Source organism: Arachis hypogaea, chromosome 16, assembly GCF_003086295.3.
Source record: "Arachis hypogaea cultivar Tifrunner chromosome 16, arahy.Tifrunner.gnm2.J5K5, whole genome shotgun sequence".
NCBI lineage: Eukaryota > Viridiplantae > Streptophyta > Magnoliopsida > Fabales > Fabaceae > Arachis > Arachis hypogaea.
The window spans coordinates 105,644,478-105,665,880 of NC_092051.1; the positions used below are offsets into that span (position 1 = coordinate 105,644,478).

At 36.6% G+C, this 21,403-nt stretch overlaps 2 non-coding genes across 2 annotated transcripts; one reads left to right on the forward strand and one right to left on the reverse strand.

The window, feature by feature from the left end:
- Positions 1-5,366: 5,366 nt before the first annotated feature.
- Positions 5,367-5,474, forward strand: LOC112759860 (small nucleolar RNA R71). Its single transcript, XR_003180325.1, has one exon. It is a non-coding gene; the product is annotated as a small nucleolar RNA R71 (small nucleolar RNA).
- Positions 5,475-20,953: 15,479 nt separating this feature from the next.
- LOC112761011 (small nucleolar RNA R71) lies at positions 20,954-21,061 on the reverse strand. The gene has a single exon (XR_003181421.1). It is a non-coding gene; the product is annotated as a small nucleolar RNA R71 (small nucleolar RNA).
- Positions 21,062-21,403: the final 342 nt, after the last annotated feature.

Sequence of the window (21,403 nt, forward strand, 5' to 3'; positions counted from 1 at the left end):
CCACTTCCGGGGCCCACTTGGTGTGTGCTTGGGCTGAGCTTGAATTTTACACGTGGAGAGATCATTCTTGGAGTTGAACGCCAGTTTGTAACGTGTTTCTGGCGTTTAACTCCAGACTGCAGCGTAGAACTGGCGTTCAACACCCTTTTGCGTCGTCTAAACTTGGGCAAAGTATGGACTATTATATATTGCTGGAAAGCCCTGGATGTCTACTTTCCAACGCCGTTAAGAGAGCACCATTTGGAGTTCTATAGCTCCAGAAAATCCACTTTGAGTGCAGGGAGGTCAGAATCCAACAGCATCAGCCGTCCTTCTTCAACCTCTGAATCTGATTTTTGCTCAAGTCCCTTAATTTCAGCCATAAAATACCTGAAATCACAGAAAAAACACACAAACTCATAGTAAAGTCCAGAAATGTGAATTTAACATAAAAACTAATAAAAACATCCCTAAAAGTAACTAGATCCTACTAAAAACATACTAAAAACAATGCCAAAAAACGTATAAATTATCCGCTCATCACAACACCAAACTTAAATTGTTGCTTGTCCCCAAGCAACTGAAAATCAAATAGGATAAAAAGAAGAGAATATACTATAAATTCCAAACTATCAATGAAACATAGCTCCAATCAGATGAGCAGGACTTACAACTTTTTGCCTCTTGAATAGTTTTGGCTTCTCACTTTATCCATTGAGGTTCAGAATGATTGGCATCTATAGGAACTCAGAGTTCAGATAGTGTTATTGACTCTCCTAGTTCAGTATGTTGATTATTGAACACAGCTACTTTATGAGTCTTGGCCGTGGCCCTAAGCACTCTGTTTTACAGTATTACCACCGGATACATAAATGCCACAGACACATAACTGGGTGAACCTTTTCAGATTGTGACTCAGTTTTGCTAAAGTCCCCAATTAGAGGTGTCCAGGGTTCTTAAGCACACTCTTTTTTTTTTGCTTTGGACCTTGACTTTAACCGCTCAGTCTCAAGTTTTCACTTGACACCTTCACGCCACAAGCACATGGTTAGGGACAGCTTGGTTTAGCCGCTTAGGCCAGGATTTTATTCCTTTAGGCCCTCCTATCCACTGATGCTCAAAGCCTTGGGATACTTTTTATTTACCCTTGCCTTTTGGTTTTAAGGGTTATTGGCTTTTTGCTCTTGCCTTTTGGTTTTAAGAGCTTTTGGCTTTTTCTGCTTGCTTTTTCTTTTTCTATTGTTTTTTTCTTTTTTTTTTTCGCCATTTTTTTTTCTGCAAGCTTTGTATTCACTGCTTTTTCTTGCTTCAAGAATCATTTTTATGATTTTTCAGATTATCAAATAACATGTCTCCTTGGCATCATTCTTTCAAGAGCCAACATATTTAACATTCTTAAACAACAACTTCAAAAGACATATGCACTGTTCAAGCATTCATTCAGAAAACAAAAAGTATTGTCACCACATCAATATAATTAAACTAAGTTCAAGGATAAATTCAAAACTCATGTACTTCTTGTTCTTTTGAATTAAAACATTTTTCATTTAAGAGAGGTGATGGATTCATATTCACTACTTTAAGGCATAGACACTTAGATACTAATGATCATGTAATAAAGACACAAACTTAGATAAACACTTAACATAAAGAAAACAAAAAACAAAAAATTTGAGAACAAGGAATGAGTCCACCTTAGTGATGGTGGCGTTTTCTTCTTGAGGAACCAATGATGTCCTTGAGCTCTTCTATATCTCTTCCTTGTCTTTGTTGCTCCTCCCTCATATCTCTTTGATCTTATCTAATTTCATGGAGGATGATTGAGTGCTCTTGATGTTCCACCCTTATTTGTCCCATGTTGGAACTCAGTTCTCCTAGGGAGGTGTTGATTTGCTCCCAAAAGTTCTGTGGAGGAAAGTGCATCCCTTGAGGCATCTCAGGGATTTCTTGGTGATGAGCTTCTTCATGTGTCTCTTGAGATCCATGAATGGGCTCTCTTGTTTGCTCCATCCTTTTCTTAGTGATGGGCTTGTCCTCATCAATGAGGATATCTCCCTCTATGTCAATCCCAGCTGAATTGCATATATGGCAAATGAGGTGAGGAAAAGCTAACCTTGCCATAGTGGAGGACTTATCAGCCACCTTGTAGAGTTCTTGAGGTATAATCTCATGAACCTCCACCTCTTCTCCAATCATGATGCTATGGATCATGATGGTCCGATCTATAGTAACTTCAGACCGGTTGCTAGTGGGAATGATTGAGCGTTGAATGAACTCCAACCATCCTCTAGCTACAGGCTTAAGGTCTAGTCTTCTCAGTTGAACCGGTTTGCCTTTTGAGTCAATCTTCCATTGAGCTTCTTCCACACATATGTCCATGAGGACTTGGTCTAACCTTTGATCAAAGTTGACTCTCCTTGTGTAGGGGCGTGCGTTCTCTTCCATCATTGGCAAGTTGAACGCCAACCTCACATTTTCCGGACTAAAATCTAAGTATTTCCCCCAAACCATGGTGAGATAATTCTTTGGGTACGGGTTCTTACTTTGATCATGGTTCCTAGTGATCCAAGCATTAGCATAGAACTCTTGAACCATTAGAATTCTGACTTGTTGGATGGGGTTTGTTAGAACTTCCCAACCTCTTCTATGGATCTCATGTCGGATCTCGGGATACTCATTTTTCTTGAGTTTGAAAGGGACCTCGGGGATCACCTTCTTCTTGGCCACAACATCATAGAAGTGGTCTTGATGGGTTTTGGAGATGAATTTTTCCATCTCCCATGACTCGGAGGTGGAAGCTTTTGTCTTTCCTTTTCCTTTTCTAGAGGATTCTCCGGTCTTAGGTGCCATCAATGGTAATGAAAAAAAAAAAGCTTATGCTTTTTCCACACCAAACTTAGAATATTGCTCGCCCTCGAGCAAGAGAAGAAAGAAGAGATGAAGAAGAGGAAGAAATGGAGGAGAGGGAGAGAGGTTTGTGTTTCGGCCAAGAAGAGGAAGAGAGGGTTGTGTTGTGTGAAAATAAAGAAGAATGGAGGGGTTTATATAGTGAAGGGAGAGGGGTTAGGTTCGGCCATTTAGGATGGGTTTGGGTGGGAAAGTGATTTTGAATTTTGAAGGTAGGTAGGGTTTATGAGGTAGGTTTATGGGGAAGAGTGGATGGATGTGAGTGGTGAATGGGTAATAGGGAAGAGAGATTAAGGTGATTGGTGAAGAGTTTTGGGGAAAGGTGTTTATTGGGAAGAGAGGATGAATGAGAAGAGGGAAGAGTATGAGTGGAGGTAAGTGGGGATCCTGTGGGATCCATAGATGCTGAGGTGATCCTGTGGGGTCCACAGATCCTCAGGTGTCAAGGAATTGCATCCTTGCACCAATTAGGCATGTAAAATGCCTTTGCATGCAATTCTGGCGTTTAAACACCAAATTGGTGCTTGTTTTGGGCGTTCAGCGCCAGATCCATGCTTTGTTCTGGCGTTGAACGCCAGCCAGATGCTCCTTACTGGCGTTTAAACGCCAGTAAGTCCTTCCTCCAGGGTGTGATTATTCTTCTGCTGTTTTTGATTCTGTTTTTGATTTTTCTATTTATTTTGTGACTCCACATGATCATGAACCTAATAAAACATGAAAGAACAATAAAATAAAAATAAAATTAGATAAATAAAAATTGGGTTGTCTCCCAACAAGCGCTTCTTTAATGTCAATAGCTTGATAGTGGGCTCTCATGGAGCCACACAGGTGATCAGGTCAATTTTATAGAGTCCCAACACCAAACTTAGAGTTTGGATATGGGAGTTCAACACCAAACTTAGAGTTTGAATGTGGGGGCTTTAGTTGACTCTGTACTGAGAGAAGCTTACTGTGCCTCTTTTCCATGTTTACAGAAGGATGACCTTGAGTTTTAAACACAAGGGAGTCCTCATTCAATTGAAGGACTAGTTCACCTCTGTCTACATCAATCACAGCTCTTGCTGTGGCTAGGAAGGGTCTTCCAAGAATGATGGATTCATCCTTATCCTTCCCAGTATCCAGGATTATGAAATCAGCAGGGATGTAAAGGCCTTCAACATTTACTAACACGTCCTCTACTTGTCCATAAGCCTCTTTTCTTGAGTTGTCTGCCATCTCTAATGAGATTTTAGCAGCTTGCACCTCAAAAATTCCAGTTTTTCCATTACAGAGAGTGGCATTAGGTTTATTCCTGACCCAAGGTCACATAGAGCCTTCTCAAAGGTTATGGTGCCTATGGTACAAGGTATTAGGAACTTTCCAGGATCCTGTTTCTTCCGAGGCAATCTCAGTTGATCCAATGCATTTAGTTCATTGGTGAACAGGGGAGGTTCATCTCCCCAAGTTTCATTACCAAATAAATTGGCATTCAGCTTCATGATTGCACCAAGGAACTTGGCAACTTGCTCTTCAGTAACATCTTCATTCTCTTCAGAAGAAGAATACTCTTCAAAGCTCATGAATGGCATAAGGAGGTTCAATGGAATCTCTATGGTCTCTAGATGAGTCTCAGATTCCTTTGGTTCCTTAGAGGGAAACTCCTTATTGATCATTGGATGTCCCAGGAGGTCTTCCTCCTTGGGATTCACGTCCTCCCCTTCCTCCTTGGATTCGGCCATGATGGTTATATCAATGGCCTTGCACTCTCCTTTTGGATTTTCTTCTGTATTGCTTGGGAGAGCACTAGGAGGGGTTTCAGTGATCTTCTTACTCAGCTGGCCCACTTGTGCCTCCAAATTTCTAATGGAGGACCTTATTTCATTCATGAAACTCAGAGTGGCCTTAGATATATCAGAGACTAAGTTTGCTAAATTAGAGGTATTTTGTTCAGAGTTCTCTGTCTGTTGCTGAGTGGATGATGGAAAAGGCTTGCTATTGCTAAACCTGTTTCTTCCACCATTATTAAAGCCTTGTTGAGGCTTTTGTTGATCCTTCCATGAGAGATTTGGGTGATTTCTCCATGAGGGGTTATAGGTGTTTCCATAGGGTTCACCCATGTAATTCACCTCTGCAATTGCAAGATTCTCAGGATCATAAGCTTCTTCTTCAGAAGATGCCTCTTGAGTACTGTTGGATGCAGCTTGCATTCCATTCAGACTCTGAGAAATCATATTGACCTGCTGAGTCAATATTTTATTCTGGGCCAATATGGCATTCAGAGTATCAATTTTAAGAACTTCCTTCTTCTGAGGTGTCCCATTACTCACAGGATTCCTCTCAGAAGTGCACATGAACTGGTTGTTAGCAACCATGTCAATGAGTTCTTGAGCTTCTGCAGGTATTTTCTTTAGGTGAATGGATCCACCTGCAGAAGTATCCAATGACATCTTAGCTAATTCAGACAGACCATCATAGAATATATCCAGGATGGTCCATTCTGAAAGCATGTCAGAAGGACACTTTTTGGTCAGTTCCTTGTATCTCTCCCAAGCTTCATAGAGGGATTCACCTTCTTTCTGTCTGAAGGTTTAAACATCCATTCTAAGCTTACTCAGCTTTTGATGAGGAAAGAACTTGGCTAAGAAAGCCTTGACCAGCTTATCCCAAGAGTTCAGGCTATCCTTAGGTTGAGAGTCCAACCATATTCTAGCTCTGTCTCTTACAGCAAATGGGAAAAGCATGAGCCTGTAGACTTCAGGATCTACTCTATTAGTCTTAACAGTGTCACATATCTGCAAGAATTCAGTTAAGAACTGAAAGGGATCTTCAGATGGTAGTCCATGAAACTTGCAGTTTTGTTGCATCAGAGAAACTAATTGAAGTTTAAGCTCAAAATTGTTTTCTCCAATGGTAGGGATGGAGATGCTCCTTCCATGTAAATTGGAATTAGGTGCAGTAAAGTTACCAAGCATCCTCCTTGCATTATTATTATTTTCGGCTGCCATCTCCTCTTCCTGTTCGAAAATTCCTGTAAGGTTATCTCTGGATTGTTGTATTTTAGCTTCTCTTAGTTTTCTCTTCAGAGTCCTTTCAGGTTCAGGATCTTCTTCAACAAGAATGTTCTTGTCCTTGCTCCTGCTCATATGACAAAGAAGGGAATAACAAAGAAAATATGGAATCCTCTATGTCACAGTATAGAGATTCCTTTGTGTGAGTAGAAGAAAAGAAGAGTAGAAGAGAAAAGAAAGGAGAATCCAAACAGAAGGGTGAGGATAGGAGCAGTGATTTGAGATGAAAAGAAGTGTTAGTAAGTAAATAAATAAATAGAAGGAGATGGGAGAGAGGAAATTTCGAAAAATAAATTTTGAAAAATAGTTAATGATTTTCGAAAATTAAGATAAAATTAAAATTAAAATTAAAAATTGAAACAATTAATTAATTAAAAAGAATTTTTGAAAAAGAGGGAGGTATTTTCGAAAATTAGAGAGGGATAGTTAGTTAGGTAGTTTTGAAAGAGATAAGAAACAAACAAAAAGTTAATTAGTTAGTTGAAACAAATTTTGAAAATCAAAATTTTTTTTAAAAGATAAGAAGATAAGAAGTTAGAAAAGATATTTGAAAAAGATAAGATAAAAAGATATTTTTGAAAAGATATGATTGAAATTAGTTTTGAAAAAGATTTGATTTTTTTTAAATCACAATTAATGACTTGATTCACAAGAAATCACAAGATATGATTCTAGAACTTAAAGTTTGAATCTTTCTTAACAAGTAAGTAACAAACTTGAAATTTTTGAATCAAAACATTAATTGTTGATGATATTTTTGAAAATATGATGTAAAATTAAGAAAAATATTTTTAAAAAATATTTTTAAAATTTTTGAAAATAAATAAGAAAAATGAAAAAGATTTGATTTTTGAAAAAGATTTTGAAAAAGATAAGATTTTTAAATTGAAAATTTGATTTGACTCATAAGAAACAATTGAATTTTAAAATTTTTTGAAAAAGTCAATCCAAATTTTCGAAATTTATGAGAGAAAAAAGGAAAGATATTTTTTTTTATTTTTGAATTTTTAATGATGAAAGAGAAAAACAAAAAAAAATGACTCACAACATGAAAATTATGAATCAAAACACATGATGCATGCAAGAACACTATGAATGTCAAGATGAACACCAAGAACACTTTGAATGTCAAGATGAACATCAAGAACTTATTTTTGAAAAATTTTCAAGAAAAGAAAACATGCAAGACACCAAACTTAGAAATTTTTCATGCATAGACACTATGAATGCAAGAATGCATATGAAAAACAAGAAAAGACACAAAACAAGAAAATATGAAGATCAAACAAGAAGACTTGCCAAGAACAACTTGAAGATCATGAAGAACACTATGAATGCATGAATTTTCGAAAAATGCATATATTTTTTAGAAAAAAATGCAATTGACACCAAACTTAAAAATTGACTCAAGACTCAAACAAGAAATACAAAATATTTTTTATTTTTATGATTTTATAATTTTTTTTTATTTTTTTGAAAATTAATGTGAAAAAGAAAAATAAAGATTCCAAAATTTTTAATATGAATTCCAGGAATATTGCACTCTTAGTCTAAAGCTCCAATTAGAGGGTTAGACATGGCTTAATAGCCAGCCAAGCTTTAGAAGATACAAATCAGTCATACAATAACAAATTTGATTAGCAACAACTAGCTTGCTCTTGTAATGATGACTTGGGAGCCTCAGTCCAAATGAATTTAGACGTGGCTCTACAGCCAGCCAGACTTCTACATGCTTCATGAAACACTAGAATTCATTCTTAAAAATTCTAAAGAAAAATATATTTTTTTTTATGAAATTTTTTTTTTTCGAATATTAATTGGGAAAAATGAAAAAGAAGAAAATATTTTTGAAAAATTTTTGAAAGCTTTTTGAAAATAAAATAAGAAGAAAATTACCCAATCTGAACAACACGATGAACCGTCAGTTGTCCAAACTCGAACAATCCCCGGCAACGGCGCCAAAAACTTGGTGCACGAAATTGTGATCCCTGGTGATGGTTCCATAAACTTGGTGCTCTAATCTTAATTCATAATTTGTCACAACTTCGATACAACTAACCAGCAAGTGCACTGGGTCGTCCAAGTAATAAAACCTTACGTGAGTAAGGGTCGATCCCACGGAGATTGTTGGTATGAAGCAAGCTATGGTCATCTTGTAAATCTCAGTCAAGCGGATATCAAATGGTTATGGAGTTTTCGAATAATAATAATAAATAAACAGAAAATAAAGATAGAAATACTTATGTAATTCATTGGTGAGAATTTCATATAAGTGTATAGAGATGCTTTTGTTCCTCTGAACCTCTGCTTTCCTGCTGTCTTCATCCAATCCTTCCTACTCCTTTCCATGGCAAGCTTTATATAGGGCATCACCGTTGTCAATGGCTACATCCCATCCTCTCTGTGAAAAAGGTCCAAATGCTCTGTCACGGCACGGCTAATCATCTGGAAGTTCTCGATCATACTGGAATAGGATTCAACCTCCTTTTGCGTCTGTCACTACGCCCAGCACTCGCGAGTTTGAAGTTCGTCACAGCCATCCCTTCCCAGATCCTACTCGGAATACCACAGACAAGGTTTAGACTTTCCGGATCTCAGGAATGGCCATCCATGGGTTCTAACTTATACCACGAAGATTCTAATATCTCGGACTCGGTCCCCTGTATTAGATATCTAAGAGATACTCATTCTAGCTTGTTTGCATGTAGAACGGAAGTGTTTGTCAGGCACGCGTTCATAAGTGAGAATGATGATGAGCGTCACATAATCATCACATTCATCATGTTCTTGGGTGCGAATGGATATCTTAGAAGCGGAATAAGTTGAATTGAATATAAAACAGTAGTACTTTGCATTAAATCATGAGGAACAGCAGAGCTCCACACCTTAATCTATGGAGTGCAGAAACTCTACCGTTGAAAAATACATAAGTGAAAGGTTCAGGCATGGCCGAATGGCCAGCCCCCAAACGTGATCAATAGATCAAAAGATGTTACTCAAAGATGTAACTAAAAAAAAAAGATGTAAATACAATAGTAAAAAGTCCTATTTATACTAGACTAGCTACTAGGGTTTACAGAAATAAGTAATTGATGCATAAATCCACTTCCGGGGCCCACTTGGTGTGTTCTTGGGCTGAGCTTGAAGTTTACACGTGGAGAGGTCATTCTTGGAGTTGAACGGCAGTTTGTAACATGTTTCTGGCGATCAACTCTAGTTCGTGATGTGTTTCTAGCGTTTAACTCCAGACTGCAGCGTAGAACTGGCGTTCAACGCCTTTTTGCGTCGTCTAAACTTGGGCAAAGTATGGACTATTATATATTTCTGGAAATCCCTGGATGTCTACTTTCCAACGCCGTTGAGAGCGCACCATTTGAAGTTCTGTAGCTCCAGAAAATCCACTTTGAGTACAGGGAGGTCAGAATCCAACAGCATCAGCAGTCCTTTTTCAACCTCTGAATCTGATTTTTGCTCAAGTCCTTCAATTTCAGCCAGAAAATACCTAAAATCGCAGAAAAACACACAAACTCATAGTAAAGTCCAGAAATGTGAATTTAACATAAAAACTAATAAAAACATCCTTAAAAGTAACTAGATCCTACTAAAAATATACTAAAAACAATGCCAAAAAGCGTATAAATTATCCGCTCATCACAGCCCCTCAACTTACCCAGACACATCCGGCAAGCCATGGGACACGTACAGATTGCGGGTAACCTACCCTTTCCCGCCTTAGTTTCGGATCTTGTCTCTGCAGCATGAGTCTCTTATAGGGCTGGAGATACCAAGGAGATGATCCCAAGAGCTGATCAGTATGTCCCGAACGGGAAGTACATCAGACCCCCAGTACCCTCTGCCAGCCGACATCCCGGCCCATCTTCGGACACTCCTACTACGTCCGCCCCGCCATCACCCACACCTCCTACACCATCCACTACTCAGATGTTCCTTCAGATCCTTCAGAGGTTAGACCGGCAAGACTAGCAAATGTAGCGTCGTAACAAGCGCCGATACACCTATCTGAAGGAGGTCATTGCTAGTGCTCACCCACCTCCAGAAGAGAAGGACACCCCGGACTCCCCTTCATCCAGTAGCACAGGGAGCCATGGCGAACCAGATAGCGGAGGCGATGCTTCTAGCCCTACTTTGCTCTTTACTGATGGCACGGAGGACTGTGCCAAGCCTTAAGTGTGGGGAGGCTAGTCCGTGACTTCCAGAGGTAACTTCTCTCTCTTAACACAAACATTTTAGTTTTTCCTTTTGTTAGATAGGATAGATTGCATGATAATAATTATTTGCATGTATGTTCTGCTTGGTTGAAATAATGAGTTTCTTTTCAAGACCCTATTTTATAGTATTTCACTAATTTAAATTGAAAATTTGTGTTAAACTTGTTTGAAGATTGTATTTGGAACATGGTGTATAGCTAAGAACACACAACCTGTGAGATTTTGAGCTTAATTATATGGTTACATTATTTAATCATGATTAGTATTCTTGTGTGTTCTCTTCTCTACAATTGTAATCTATAGTTTGTTCCACTCTATATGTCCATTGTTTAGTGTATTTACATGCATACATATGATTGAGGCCATTAATTGTTATTATCCCACTTATCCCAAATAGCCTACCATTTCAATTACCCTTGTTTGCCAATTTGAGCTTTTTAACCCCATTTGTTCTGTATTTCACCACATCACTAGCCTTAAGTGGAAAAATAATTAATTACCCCAATTAAATCTTTGGTTAGCTTAAGATAGAGATTGCGTGTCAACTAAGTGTGGGGAATTGTGGAAACTTGGGTTGATGAGAAAGTGTTGACAAGATATTGGGAATTTGGGTGCTTACTCATGTGAAACCAGAAAAATCATATGTATTGAAATGTTATGTTTGCTTTCATAAAAAAATAATAATTATTGCAATATAAATAAATAGATAAATAAATAGGGGATAAAATTACCCCAATGCTAAGTTTAATAAAAGATCAATGCATATGTGGTGAAATTAAAGAAATTTGATACATGAGTATGTGAAATACACAAAAAGTGAGATTATGGGTAGCTAGGCATAATTTTAGAATTATATAGAGTGTGTGTATGTTAGGTGATAGCTTAGGTTAGTCAAAAATTCATATTATAGCTCACTTAGCCATACATATATCCTCACCCTCACCTTGGCCCCATTACAACCCTGAAAAGACCTCATGATGTTTGCATTGGTATACTAAATATTTGTTAATTAGTTAGATGAAGAACAAAGTTTAGAAAGCATGACTAGAGAAGAGTAGAGTGGATTAACCCTATACACTTGAGCGATTAGAGCGCATATACACTACCAGTGAGGGTTCAATACTTGATTCTGTGTTCCCTACTTTCATGAGCTATATTTTTACAAGTTTACTTGTCTTTTATTGTATGATTTGAATTAGTAAAATTTTGATTTATATTTGTCTTGGAGAACTTGTTCACTTTTAACTAAGTAGGTAGAAGCATCTTAGCATATAGTTGCACTTATAGATTGCATTGCATTGCATGAGTCTTACTTTTCCCCCATTCATTCTTTCTATCTCCTTGAGCTTAGCATGAGGACATGCTAATGTTTAAGTGTGGAAAAATTGATAAACCACTATTTTATGGTTTATCTTGTACTCAATTGAGTGATTTTTATCAAGTCCTTGCACACTTATTCATACAATTTGTATGATTTTACAATTCCTTCCCAATTTCGTTATGTGATTGAAAACTTGCTTTCTAAGCCTTTAAATTATCAATTTTTAATTCTCCTTTATACGATTTGATGCCGTGATCTGTGTGTTAAGTGTTTTCAGGCTTTATAGGGCAGGAATAGCTTAGAGGATGGAAAGGAAGCTTGCAAAAATGGAAGGAACACAAGAAACAAAGGAGATGACCAGCGAAGATTGACGCGCACGCATGGCTCACGCGTGCGCGTGATTTGGAGAATTTCACAGCGACGCGTGCCCGTACCTGACGCGTACGCGTGATAGCGAGATTGTACAGCGACGCGTGCGCATACCTGACGCGTACGTGTGACACGCGAAGAAGACCATCGACGCGTACGCGTGACATGCGCCACGTGCGAAAAATGCAGAAGACGCCGGGGGCGATTTTGGGCTAAGTTTGGACCCAGTTTTCGGCCCAGAAACACTTACTAGAGCCAGGGGACAAGCAGAGACTCAACAGACATTCACATTACGCATAGTTTTAGTTTTAGTTTTTGAATCTTAAAGAGGGATTTCTACTACTTCATCTAGGGTTCTTCACATTCATAGTATTAGAGTTTTATGCTTTTGATTTGGATATTGAGAAGAGTCACTACCTCCGTTGAAGTTTCCATTATTCTAGTTTGTTTCCTCATTCCTTACTTTTTAATTACCCATTAACCCTCTTCAGATATGGATGTTTATGGTTTTGGAATTTATTAATGCGAAGAATTATTTTTACCTTTAATTAATTTCCAGTTGTTATTTAATATATCATGTCTTCTTCTTATTCTCTTTACATGCCTGTGAACGTAGTATTCATGTCAATGGAGTAGACTCCTAACTTGACTTTGGAGTTGATTAATAGGAGAACCTTGAGTTGGAATACTCAAGTGTTAATTTTAATTGGGAGTTGTTGGCTGACTCTCTAGTCTCTAACTCTAATCCTTCCTTAAGGAGAGGATTAGGACTTGAGGTTCAGAGTTGGTTAGTTAGTTACTTGACTTTCCTTTACCAGGTAAGGGTTGACTAAGTAGAACAACAACCTCTTATAATTATACTTGGAAAAATCTAATAAGGATAGAACTTCCGATTAATCTTCTCCGGGTTAAGGCTTTTTATTTCAATTACATAAAACCTCTTGTTAATTTTCATTGCTTTAATTTACAATTATTTATTTTTCTATTCTCCAACTTAAAAATTTCTCGGAAAACTCCTGACCAATAACTGGCACTCTTTTGTCAACTCGTTAGGAGATGACCAGGGATTTCTACTCCCAGTATTTTTATTCTCAATTTGTGACAAATCTTTCTAAATTGATAAGCGGAATTTTCGTTGGTTAAGAACTGTACTTGCAACGCTATTTCTACTATAAATTCTTAATCAGCAATTTTTCACTACGTCAATGGTAAAATTACAAGAATAATAAAATCTACTTCTACCAAATACAAGAAATTAACACTAACAACTCAATTAAATATCAAAGAAACATAAAACATAAATTGCATTAAAGAAAATCCAAATCCAACAAGAGTGCATCAACATAAAAGTGACATGAAAGGGAAATTAACAAGAGAACTAAGAAGAACAAAGATATAAGAACTAGAAATTGTAAAGAAAACAAGATGAAAACAAGAATTAAAGACTAAACCTAGAAGAGATCTACCCTAAATCTACCCTAATTCTAGAGAGAAGAGGGAGCTTCTCTCTCTAGAAAACTACCTAAAGCATGGTCCTAATCTAATCTAATTGCTCCCCCCTTGACCCATCTTGAGTTCTGCATCAAATAGCCTCAGAAATGAGTTAGATTTGGGCCTGAGAAGCTCAGAAATCGCCACCAGCGAATTCACTTTAATGAGGTCATGTGATCAGCGTCACGCGTGCGCGTCGCTGGTAAATTTCCTCCTCACGCGTATGCGTGGGTGACGCGTGCGCATGGCCATGAATGTCCTTCTTACTCGTAATCGTGGATGACGTGTGCACGTGGCCTTCAATTCTCCAAATGCTCATTTTTTCTAGAATTCTCCACTTTGCATGCTTTTCTCTTCACTTCCTCCATCCAATACTTGCCTTATGAACCTGAAATCACTCAACAAACATATCAAGGCATCGAATGGAATTAAAGTGAATTAAATTTAGCTATTTAAGGCCTAAAAAGCATGTTTTCACTCTTAAGCACAAATTTAGAGAGAATTATAAAACCATACTATTTTATTGAATAAATGTGAGATAAGTTGATAAAATCTCCTAAATTAAGCACAAGATAAACCACAAAATTGGGGTTTATCAAACCTCTCCACACTTAAACTAAGCATGTCCTCATGCAAAACTCAAGAAAAAAACAAAGGGTATCAACATTTATTCAATGCAAATAAACTATCTAAATGCATCCTATCTATATGCAATCTAAATGAATGCATCTACTTAGTTAAAATAAATCAATTTCCAAGAATACATATTTGAATACAAGGGCTAAAGGTATTAACAACCAAATTAAACCTACAATTGAATTGATTTATTAAAAAGAAGTTTACAAACTTGCAGGAAAGGAGATGATCATAGGTGAAAAACATGTAATTGAGCAATCGAACCCTCATCGGATGTGTATCCGCTCTAGTCGCTCAAATGTATTAGGTTGATCCACTCAATTCTCCCCTAATCATGTTTTTCAAGATTTGTTTTTCATCTAACAATCAACAATTTTTCAATGCATGCATACAAATATCATGAGGACTTATCCATAGGTTGTAATGGGGCTAGGGTCAAGGTAGGATTGTATTTGGTTAAGTGAGCTTGAAATTTGAATATTTGATTGACTTAAACTTCCTACCTAACCTATATAACAACCTATATAATTCTAAACAAACTTAACTACCCATTCTTTACTTTTTCACACACTCACACATTCTCTTTTTTATCACAACCCATATGCATTGGTTATTATTGAACTTTACTTTGGGACATTTTGTCCCATTTTTATTGCTTTTCTTTTTTTTCTTTCTTTTTATTTTTCTATATATATTTTTTTCTTTTTATTTTACTTTTGTTTTTCTCTTTTTCTTTTTATGAATTATATATAAAGGTACCAATGCATATGGTTTAAACATTTAATGCATGAGTATGTACCCAATTCCCAAAATTTTGACAAAAATATAAAAAACACCCTTTTATCCCAACCAATGTTCCCAACTCTCCCACAATTAAATGATAAACACTCTCACTAGCCTAAGCTAATCAAAGATCCAAACAAGGGACATTTATTATTTTTCGCTTGAAGACTTGTAATGTGCTAAAATTAAGAACAAATGGGTTGAGCATAAGCTCAAAGTTGGCTAACCATGGTAGATAAAAGGTAAGGCCATTTGGGTAAGTGAGCTTAATAAAATGATGGCCTCGATTATATAAATGCATGTATACACAAAATAATGGACATAAAGTATCAAACAAATCAAAGATTGCAATCATAGAAAGTGAATAATATACACAAGAATGAAAATAGTGGTTATATGATGTAACCACACAATTAGGCTCAAAATCTCACATGCTTATGTATTCTTAGCTTAAAACATTTTCCACAATATATATATTTCAAGCAAGTTCTAAAAAATTTTTTTTCTCAAATCAGTTGGGGTGCCCTATAGATAAAAGTCCTTGGAAAATTTTATTATTTTGACTAAGCTTATTATATATATATGCAAAACAAGAAAATGCAATTAAAAATCCTAAAAGGCCTAAAAATGAAATGCCAAAGTGTTGGAATTAGAAATTTGTCACACAAAAATGCCGACTGGTCGGACGACCTCCCCACACTTAAAAGTTTGCAGCGTCTTCGGTGCATTCAAAGATGAGCAAGGGGGTACGGCGACTCTCCGGATTGCCACCTTCAGCTGGTGGATCAACTGGCTGCTGCATGTTCTTTCTCTCACTTCCGTTTTTGCTTATGACAAATCATCATGAGCAATAGGAAACAAGATAATAAGAAAAGTAAATGTAAAAGCAAGGAAGCATAGATTGTTGGAATGAGGGGAGAATTACTAGAATGGAGTGAGTGAATTAGTTTGTGACATGAAGGAAGAATAGTGTGTGAGTTCTAAGTTTGCACGTGGTACACATACTAGTATAAAAAGCCATGTCACAATTACACAAAAGAAGTATGCACTTCACTCATTCTAGTGTGCTTGAAATACTTCAAAGTAACTTGTAAGTTAAGATAAGCAAATAAGTGATAAAGAAGCATGAAAGCACTCAAACAAATAATCAAGCAATTGTGAATTGGATAATGAATGGACATTGATTGATGTGTAAGTAAGCGTAGTGAACCAAATAAAATATAGAGCTCACACATCAAACAATGACACATATTGAAGTTTGTTTGCAACACATAAGTGACATAAAGGTGGAACACATGGGTGCTATGGAACTTAGGAAAAAGAAGATAGAAGTGAAAATGAAGCACATAGCAAGCATGGTCCACAAAGCTTTACAAAGCTCAAAAATATGTCACTAGGTAAGCTTTCGATCCAATTCCACAATTCCAAAATCTCAATGCGTGAAATAGGTGATGTGAATAAGGATCAATCATAAAAAAAACATCACTTAACAAAAAATGCATTGATAGTACACAAATTGCCTCATCATAGATAATGAGATCAAATCACATGGTGGCCAAAATATGTAATTCAAAAGATTTAGAAAGCTTTGAAGGCAATGTTATACACTTGGTATTCACAAATGTTAAACATGAAGAATTCAAAACCAAATAACAAATTATGACCTCAATAAAAGAAATCCAACAATGAATAATTTTAGTATCAAGAACCAGCAAATCAAATTAATAATCCAACACTTATAATGAAAAATAATAAATTAAACAAAAATTAAACTAACTAAATAACCAACTAACTAAAAGAAATGGTGGTAGATGGTGATTGGTAGTGTCGGATGATGGTTGAAGGGTGGAAAGAAAAGAAGAGAAGAGAAGGGAAGAAAAGAAATGGAAAGAAGAGAAGAAAAGAAGTAAGTGAAACTGGGTAGGGAGTCACGTGTACGCTTCATGTCACGCGTACGCGTGAATGGCCAAAGTGAGGTGCGACGCGTATGCATCGTTGACGGGTGAAGAGAGAGACGCTTCACCACACTACACGCGCAACTCTCTGGTTTTTGTACTGACCTGAAAAATTTGGGGGGTCACGTGTACGCGGGGGCGAGTGATGAGCGGATAATTTATACGCTTTTTGGCATTGTTTTTAGTATGTTTTTAGTAGGATCTAGTTATTTTAGGGATGTTTTCATTAGTTTTTATGTTAAATTCACATTTCTGGACTTTACTATGAGTTTGTGTGTTTTTCTGTGATTTCAGGTATTTTCTGGCTGAAATTGAGGGACTTGAGCAGAAATCAGATTCAGAGGTTGAAAAAGGACTGCTGATGCTGTTGGATTCTGACCTCCCTGCACTCAAAGTGAATTTTCTGGAGCTACAGAACTCGAAATGGCGCGCTTCCAATTGCGTTGGAAAGTAGACATCCAGGGCTTTCCAGCAATGTATAATAGTCCATGCTTTGGCCAAGAATAGACGACGTAAACTGGCGTTCAACGCCAGCTCTCTGCCCAAATCTGGCGTCCAGCGCCAGAAAAGGATCCAAAACCAGAGTTGAACGCCCAAACTGGCACAGAAGCTGGCGTTCAACTCCACAAATGGCCTCTGCACGTGCAACACTCAGGCTCAGCCCAAACACACACCAAGTGGGCCCCGGAAGTGGATTTATGCATCAACTACTTACTTCTGTAAACCCTAGTAGCTAGATTATAATAAATAGGACCTCTTACTATTGTATTAGGCATCTTTGGATTACCTTATGATCCTTTGATCACGTATTGGGGGCTGGCCATCTCGGCCATGCCTGGACCTTCACTTATGTATTTTTAACGGTAGAGTTTCTACACTCCATAGATTAAGGTGTGGAGCTCTGCTGTTCCTCAAAGATTAATGCAAAGTACTACTGTTTTCTATTCAATTCTTCTTATTTATCTTCTAAGATATCCATTCGCACCCAAGAACGTGATGAAGGTGATGATTATGTGTGACGCTCATCATCCTTCTCCCTTATGAAGGCGTGCCTGACAAACACTTCCGTTCTACATGAAAAAAGCTAGAATGAATATCTCTTAGATCTCTTAACCAGAATCTTTGTGGCGTAAGCTAGAATGATGGCGGCATTCAAGAGAATCCGGAAGGTCTAAACCTTGTCTGTGGTATTCCAAGTAGGATTCAATGATTGAATGACTGTGACGAGCTCCGAACTCGCGATTGCAGGGCGTTAGTGACAGACGCAAAAGGATAGTAAATCCTATTCTGGCATGATCGAGAACCGACAGATGAATAGCCGTACCGTGACAGGGTGCGTGAGCATATTATTCACTGAGAGGATAAGATGAAGCCATTGACAAGGGTGATGCCTCCAGACGATTTGCCGTGCCGTGACAGGGCATTGGATCATTTTCCCGTGAGATGACCGAAAGTAGCCATTGACAGTGGTGATGTATCACATAAAGCCAGCCATGGAAAGGAATGAGACTGATTGGATGAAGATAGCAGGAAAGCAGAGGTTCAGAAGAACGAAAAGCATCTCCATTCGCTTATCTGAAATTCCTACCAATGAATTACATAAGTATCTCTATCCCTATTTTATTATATAATATTCGAAAACACCATTATCACTTTATATCTGCCTGACTGAGATTTACAAGGTGACCATAGCTTGCTTCATACCAACAATCTCCGTGGGATTCGACCCTTACTCACGTAAGGTATTACTTGGACGACCCAGCGCACTTGCTGGTTAGTTGTATCGAAGTTGTGACATATTATGAATGTGTAATCATGATTACGCGTACCAAGTTGCTCACCTGCCAGGAATAGTTTGAGCCTGGACATCACAATTTCGTGCACCAAGTTTTTGGCGCCGTTGCCGGGGATTGTTCGAGTTTGGACAACTGACGGTTCATCTTGTTGCTCAGATTAGGTAATTTTCTTTTTGTTTTCTTTTCAAAAATTTTTCAAAAATATTTCAAAATTTTCTCACTTGTTTTCGAAAAAAAAAATTGTTTTCAAAAATATTATTTTTCTTCAGAATTTTTAAGAATGAATTCTAGAGTTTCATGAAGCATGTTGAAGCCTATCTGGCTGTAAAGCCATACCCAAACTACTTTGGAATTGGCATTCAACTAATCACTCCAGTCCATGTAATTATATGCTAAAGCTTGGCTGGCTATTAAGCCATGCCTGACCCTTTGATTGGAGCTTTAAGACTAACATGGCAAGATTCCTGGAATTCATATTAAAAATTTTGAAATCCTTATTTTTATTTTTCACAATAATTTTTGAAAAAAAAATAATAAATAAAAATACAAAAAAAAATTAGAAAATCATAAAAATCAAAAATATTTTTGTGTTTCTTGTTTGAGTCTTGAGTCATGTTATAAGTTTGGTGTCAATTGCATATGCATCTTGCATTTTTTCGAAAATATCATGCATTAATAGTGTTCTTCATGATCTTCAAGTTGTTCTTGGTAAGTCTTCTTGTTTGATCTTGATGATTTTTTGTTTTGTGTCTTTTATTGTTTTTCATATGCATTCTTGAATTCTTAGTGTCTAAGCATTAAAGAATTCTAAGTTTGGTGTCTTGCATGTTTTCTTTGCATTAAAATTTTTCAAAATTATGTTCTTGATGTTCATCATGACATTCATAGTGTTCTTGGTGTTCATCTTGACATTCATAGCATTCTTGCATGCATTCATTGTTTTGATCTAAAAATTTCATGCATTGCATCATTTTTCTTGTTTTTCTCTCTCATCAAATTCAAAATTGAGTTGACTTTTTCAAAAATTTTTAAAAATCAAAGTTGTTCCTTATGAGTCAAATCAAATTTTCAATTTGAAAATCTTATCTTTTTCAAAATCTTTTTCAAAAATCAAATCTTTTTCAAAATTCTTAGTTATTTTCGAAAATTAAAAAAATATTTTTCAAAAATATTTTTCTTATTTTTATATCAAATTTTCGAAAATAACATAATCAATTAATGTTTTGATTCAAAAATTTGAAGTTTGTTACTTGCTTGTTAAGAAAGATTCAAACTTTAAGTTCTAGAATCATATCTTGTGATTTCTTATGAATCAAGTCATTAATTGTGATTTTAAAAATCAAATCTTTTTCAAAACTAATTTCAATCATATCTTTTCAAAAATATCTTCTTATCTTATCTTTTTCAAATATATCTTTTCAAAATATCTTTTCTAACTTCCTAACTTCTTATCTTTTCAAAATTTGTTTCAACTAACTAACTAACTTTTTGTTTGTTTCTTAACTTTTTCAAAACTACCTAACTAACTCTCTCTCTCTAATTTTCGAAAATATCTTCCCTCTTTTTCAAAAATTTCTTTTTAATTAACTAATTATTTTTATTTTTAATTTTAAAAAAAAAATTTTCAAAAAAATACTAACAATTTTCAAAAACCATTTTCGAAAATCACTAACTCTTTTTCAAAATAATTTTCGAAAATTATCCCTCCCCCATCTTATTCTATTTATTCATTCATATCCTAACATCTCATCTCACATCTCTGCCATCCTCACAGTTGTGTTTCTTTCATTATATTACATTCTTTGTCTCCCCCTCTTCTTCCACTCACACAGGGATCCCTATACTGTGGTATAAAGGATCTCTATTATTATTATTATTTTTCTGTGCCTTCTTCTTTGTCATATGAGCAGGAGCAAGGATAAGAACATTCTTGTGGAAGCAGATCCAGAACCTGAAAGGACTCTGAAGAAAAAAAAAATTAAGAGAAGCTAAAATACAACAATCCAGAAATAACCTTTCAGAAATTTTCGAACAGGAAAAGGAGATGGCAGCCGAAAATAATAATAATGTAAGAAAGATGCTTGGTGACTTTACTGTACCTAATTCCAATTTACATGGAAGAAGCATCTCCATTCCTGCCATTGGAGCAAACAACTTTGAGCTGAAACCTCAATTAGTTTCTCTGATGCAGCAGAACTGCAAGTTTCATGGACTTCCATCTGAAGATCCTTTTCAGTTCTTAACTGAGTTCTTGCAGATATGTGATACTGTTAAGACTAATGGAGTAGATCCTGAAGTCTACAGGCTCATGCTTTTCCCTTTTGCTGTAAGAGACAGAGCTAGATTATGGTTGGATTCTCAACCCAAAGACAGCCTGAACTCTTGGGATAAGCTGGTCACGGCTTTCTTAGCCAAGTACTTTCCTCCTCAAAAGCTGAGCAAGCTTAGAGCTGATGTTCAAACCTTCAGACAGAAAGAAGGTGAATCCCTCTATGAAGCTTGGGAAAGATACAAACAGTTGACCAAAAAGTGTCCTTCTGACATGCTTTCAGAATAGACCCTCCTGGATATATTCTATGATGGTTTATCTGAGTTATCAAAGATGTCATTGGATACCTCTGCAGGTGGATCCATTCACCTAAAGAAAACGCCTGCAGAAGCTCAAGAACTCATTGACATGGTTGCTAATAACCAGTTCATGTACACTTCTGAAAGGAATCCTGTGAGTAATGGGACGCCTATGAAGAAGGGAGTTCTTGAAGTTGATACTCTGAATACCATATTGGCTCAGAATAAAATATTGACTCAGCAAGTCAATATGATCTCTCAGAGTCTGAATGGAATGCAAGCTGCATCCAACAGTACTCAAGAGGCTTCTTCTGAAGAAGCC